Here is a 5,764-nt window from a genome sequence, read left to right as displayed (position 1 = left end):
CTAAGAGAAGTTTTTCCTGGTCTGGGACTGCCTCTGCTGTCTTCTCCAGATCCTCCTGCACGGGCATTCCTGATTCTTGTAAGGTTTAGTTCGAGACGAGGCAATGAAGAAAGGAAGAAGACCTCAACAGAGACAGGTTACCTTTATTCAGGCAAGGAGAGGCGACTGTCCGTCTAACGACCAGGCTGACCGCCTTACGGATCAGGGAGGTTTCATATTTAAGAGGAGGTTTGCGGAAGCGACACGGGAAGATTTAGTCGAGCGGGGCGTTCTGGGTAATCTTTAGCTGTCAGGGCAGTTTGCGGTTGAACAAAGGTGGGGTCCCTGGCAGGGGGTTGAAAGTCTCCGGCTGATGCAATCTGCCCGGAGTATGGGGGAGGGACTTTTATGCTGTTTTGTTTTCCCCGAAGTCAGGTGGTCCAGCACGGGCCTTTGAGAGATCGTTATCTCCTTTTTCCAGGCCCGAGGACTCCTTCAATTCTGTTTCAAGATGGCACAAGTATAGATAGGAGGGTGATCCAGATCAGTCCTGCCTGGAACTTGAGCCTCTTGGGTCCTCTAGGGGCAAAGGCTTGGTGTAAAACTGTGTGGCCAGGCATGGAACTGTGCTGCTTCTTAAGAAACGCGGAACTAATGCGTGAACTCACCATCTGTAATAAAGGGACTGGCTCCATTTTCATCTTTGGTCTTCGACAGCGCTAGCCTTCCACCCATCTCTCCCCTGTTGCCACTCAATGGATACTTAAGCTAAAGAATCCCAGAGCTCGTGGCTCTGGTAGGAAGTGAATCAGTCAGCTTAAGGCTTGCGAGGACAAGTTTCAATCAAGCCACAGGATGTGAAGAAGGGACATTAAGTGCTCAGGTGTACATTGAACACTGGAAGAAATTTTATTAATTTATAATTGGAATATAGCTGATCCACAATGCTGTGCTAGCTTCAGGTGTCCAGCATGGTGAATCAGTCACGCATATACATGTATCAGCTCTTCTTAGACTTTTCTCCCATATAGGCCATTACAGAGTATAGAGTAGAGTCCCTGGGCTACAAAGCAGGACCCCCTCAGTCATCTATTCTGTAGATAGTAGCGTGTACACTTCCATCCCAGTGTCCCAATTTATCCCTCCTCCCTTATGCCTTGGTAATTACAAGTTTGCTCTGCACATCCCCGACCCTACCTCTGTCCTGCAAACAAGTTGATCCACGTGTCCTGGCCCGTGCACGGGTTGGAAAAGAATTTCCAGACGTGAAGCAGAACGACAGAAGAATAAAGTTTGTTAGAGTGGGAGACGCTGTTAGAATCAACTCAAGGAGCCGACTGGACTCAAGGGGGAGCCAAAGGCTTTTGAAGGCTTTTGGCCAGTTTTTATAGCCTCAAGACAGAAAATTCCTACTGGAATGGTGGCATTAGGTGATTGGTTAGGATGCTATAGGGTGTATAGTAAGATGAGTATTTTACATTATATGGGGTCAGGGAACTGGCCGGTTTATATCCAGAGGCTCATGGCAACAGTTGCTATGGGGCTTGGTCAGTTTCAGAGATTTTTATCCTGTGACCTTGGTGTAGGACTCTGCACCACCTGTAAGCGACATCATGTCTCAAGGGAGAGCCTATTCAGACTCTATGCTAGGTCTGCTTCTTTGCTTTTTCATTGCTTTTGTTATTAGTTTTGCTCAGAGGCTCTGTGATGTCCAACTCTTTGAGACCCTGTGGACTTTAGCCCACCAGGCACCTCTGTCCGTGGGATTTTCTATGCAAAAATACCGAAGTGGGTTGTCATTTTCTACTCCAGGGGATCTTCCTGGCCCAGGGATCCAACTCACCCACATCTCTTGCCTCTCCTGCATTGGTACATGTGAAAGTGAAAGTCGCTCAGTCCTGTCTGAATCTGCGACCTCATGGACTATACAGTCCATGGAATTCTCCAGGCCAGAATACTGGAGTGCTTAGCCTATCCCTCCTCCAGCGGATCTTCCCAACCCAGGAATCGAACCGGGGTCTCCTGCATTGCAGGCGGATTCTTTACCAGCTGAGCCACGAGGGAAACCCCAGCTACCAGGGAAGCCCCAGGAATGGAGCACAGGGAGCCAGGCGCGGGGCGCAGGGGCAACGAGCGGCAGCGGAAACCCAACAAGGCGAGGAAGCGGGAAGGCGATCACCAGGGGACTCCGGCCGACCGGTCCTGCCCCCGGCGAGGACGGTCTCCCGCCCACGCTCGGTCCACAAGGGACGCAGAGCGCCGCCGCGACGGCGTGGAGGAACCAGGGTGCGAGTCTCGTGGCTGATCGGCCTTCCAGGGGGCCGGGAGCGGGGCCTGAGACACTGGCCCGGAGCCTCGGGAACGGCCGAAGCTCCCTCGGGTCCTCCGCCCCAAGGGGCGGGAGGCGCGGGCACGGCGGCCGGTCCACAGTGGCCCGCCGCGGACTGGATCTGCGCTCTAGAGAGCGCACCCGAGCTGGACGTGGCGCGGGGCACGAGCGCTCCCCCTGGTTCAGAGCAACGACGTCAGCGGACGGACGGCGGCGACGGGCAACGGAGCGGGACCGTGGCGGGCTCGGGGAGCGAGACGCACCAGGGCGCGGCCCCGGGGATCAATAGACAGGACGGACGAGGCTGATGGACGGACGGACGGAGAGGGGCACCGACGGGGTGCGGCCACGTTAGGCCTACATCACGAAGACGCTGCGGCAGCAAAGAACCCACCGTGGAGGTGGGTGGCCGCGCGCCATTGCGAGGGTCCCCAGGGCCTTTCAAAACGACCCGGAAGCGAGTCGGCCGCTGGTGCACGCCGCGGGATCTCACCGCCAGAGGCCTCCAGCACAGGGGCGGTCCCGCGGCACCCAACACGCGGAATGGCCTCCCGGGCTCCCGCGGGGCCACCCTCCCTGGGCTCGCGCCCACCACCGCCAACACCGAGAGCCGCAGCCGGCCCTGGAGAACGCTCTCCCGCCGAGTACCGCGCCCCACGGCCCTCAGGCACTACTCCGCCCGGGACGCCACCCACGTAAGACGATGCAGGTTCGGTCCCAGACAGGGGAAGCGGGAGCGGGCGGTCACTGGTCCGGGACCGGGTAGTGGGTGCGGGATCGGGGGGCGGAGGGGAGGCCAGCAGCGACGGGGAGGGGCGGCAACCACGCAGAGCCAGGGTCGCGGGCGCTGTCCAAGGACCAGTAAGGCCAAGACACGGACGGGCCACCAGGAAAACAAGCACGGGGTCCCACCGTCACACACAGGACGGCGGTCCTGAGACGCCTGAGACGCCGGACGGCCCCGTCCACCCCCGGAGCTTCCCACCACCCGGGTTGGCGTGTCACAGCCCCACCGCGTGCAGCGGAGGGGCCCCGTCCATCCGTCTCCTCGGTCTGTCCGCCGCAGATCCGTCTTCATCCAGTCCGACCTTGAGGCTCAGGTCCTGGGGACCAGCTCTCCAGCGAAGCGGCTCAGCCCGTGCCCGACACCGACACCGACACCGGTTGAGACTGGGGTGGAGGGAGGGCAGGCGTGACAGGCTCCTCAGGGCTGCGGGACTGGGGTGCTGCACCGGGAGTCCCCCCTCCTGGGCTCACCACGGGGATTGTCCTTGCGCATGCGAAGCAAGCGCGGCCTCAACCTGCAGGGGGCGAGATGGGCCCAGCGGGACCCACCCGGACTCGGAGGTGGGAGGCTCCGGCTGCCACCTGCATTGTTAGGCAGATTCTTTACCGCTTGGCCACCTTTGTGTTATAATCCTATGTGCAGAACTACCTCAGGGAACCCTGCCTCTCACCCGAAGAGATTAACACCTCCCCTCCCTAATGGCAGAGACATTACTTTGCCAACAAAGGTCCATCAAGTCAAAGCTATGGTTTTTCTAGTAGTCATGTATGGATGTGAGAGTTGGACTATAAAGAAAGTTGAGCATGGAAGAATTGATGCTTTTGAACTGTGGTGTTGGAGAAGACGCTTGAGAGTCCCTTGGACTCCAAGGACATCCAAACAGTCCATCCTAAAGGAAATCAGGCCTGAATACTCACTGGAAGGACTGATGCTGAAGCTGAAACTTCAGCTTGGCCCACCTGATGCGAAGAACTGGCTCATTTGAAAAGACCCTGATGCTGTGGAAAGATTGAAGGCAGGAGAAGAAGGGTTCGACAGAGATTGAGATGGTTGGATGGCATCACCGACTCAATGGACATGAGTTTGAGTAAACAACAGAAGTTGGTGATGGACAGGGAGGCCTGGTGTGCTGCAGTCCATGGGGGTGGCAAAGAGTCAGACACGACTGAGCCACTGAACTGACCAAAGAACTTTTAAGAAAATAAGTTAGGAGATCCCTGGAGAAAGAGAAACAGGCGTGGCTTTCTTGACAGGAAGAAGCCGTTTCTGGGTTAACATATTCTGTGATCTAAGCCTGACCTGGATGCTTGCCCTTGAACAGGTCTGAGCAATGATCTTAAAGGAACAAAGGAATGAAAGAACAGAGAAAAGGCAGTCAAAAACTGCCTAGTGCAATGATACTATAGAGTCCTAGTCCTTCCTTAAGGGAGATACATAACAATGTATTTTCAGTTATGTAGGAACTAAGGCCTCTACCCACATGGAGGATGGAATTAGGAAGTTTGACCCTCCTGATTTCAATCAACTATAGCTTGGACTCTGTCAACATCTGTCAAATTCCTGGATGAAAAAAAAAAAACATTAACATCCTAGACAAAGTGCATGCTAATCACCTCAGTCATGTCCGACTCTTTGTGACCCCATGGATTGTAGCCCACCAGGCTCCTCTGTCCATGGGATCCTCCAGACAGGAATAGTGGAGTGGGTTGCCATGCCCTTCTCCAGGGGATCTTCCAGATCCCGGAGTTGGACCTGTGTCTCTTATATCTCCTACATTGGCAGACAGGTTCTTTACCACTAGCACCACCTGGGACCCCATCTTAGACCAAAAACACCTTGTAATCAGTTCCCTCAGGACTGCTTCCAGCCAAATTTTAGAACACAGTGCAATTACAGGCCAGAAAAACTCTTTCTCATCACACCCTAACAGTATACGCCGGACCTTACTGCCTTAAGGAAAAAGTTAAGAGCTACAGTGTATGAGGGAGTTCTCCTACATCCACAATAGTTTGATGGTGAATTTTCCCATGATTATAAAATATGTAAGGGTTAAATCATTGACATCCTTCAAAAGAACATAAAGTCTCCTTGTAATTTCAGCAACAAGTGTTTCCCAAGTAGCCACTATAACCACTGACAGGTGAAAATCTAGTCTTTGATTTGTGAATTTAACCATTGTGATTCTCCATTTCACAAGAGGAGAATAAGAAACTTTGAAATAAAACAAATCCTCCCAGAGCCATGAGAGCACTGACTTCAAAGAGCAAACTAGTGGGTGTCCTAAAACTGGGAAAGAGAAAAGAATGAAGTTTCTTAAATATGGTCCAAATATTCTGTTCCTAAGGCTTATATCCAAGAAATTCTGTTTCACCGAAATCTAACACAAGGACAAAAAACATCACTAGAGGTATAACACAATATCCTGGAATCCTGGCATGACCTTTATTTATTTATTTATTTTCATTTTAAAATTTATTTTTTGGCTGCCCTGTGACTTTGTTGGGCTTCCCTGGTGGTTTAGACGGTAAAGAATCTACCTGCAAGGCAGGAGACCTGGGTTTGATCCCTGGGTTGGGATGATCCCCTGGAGAACAGAATGGCTATGCACTCCTGTATTCTTGCCTGGAGAATGCCAAGGATAGAGGAGCTTGGCGGGCTACAGTCCATGG

This window comes from Cervus canadensis, chromosome 4 (assembly GCF_019320065.1).
Source record: "Cervus canadensis isolate Bull #8, Minnesota chromosome 4, ASM1932006v1, whole genome shotgun sequence".
In the NCBI taxonomy this organism is placed as follows: domain Eukaryota; kingdom Metazoa; phylum Chordata; class Mammalia; order Artiodactyla; family Cervidae; genus Cervus; species Cervus canadensis.
Note: the sequence above shows the minus strand (reverse complement) of the source record.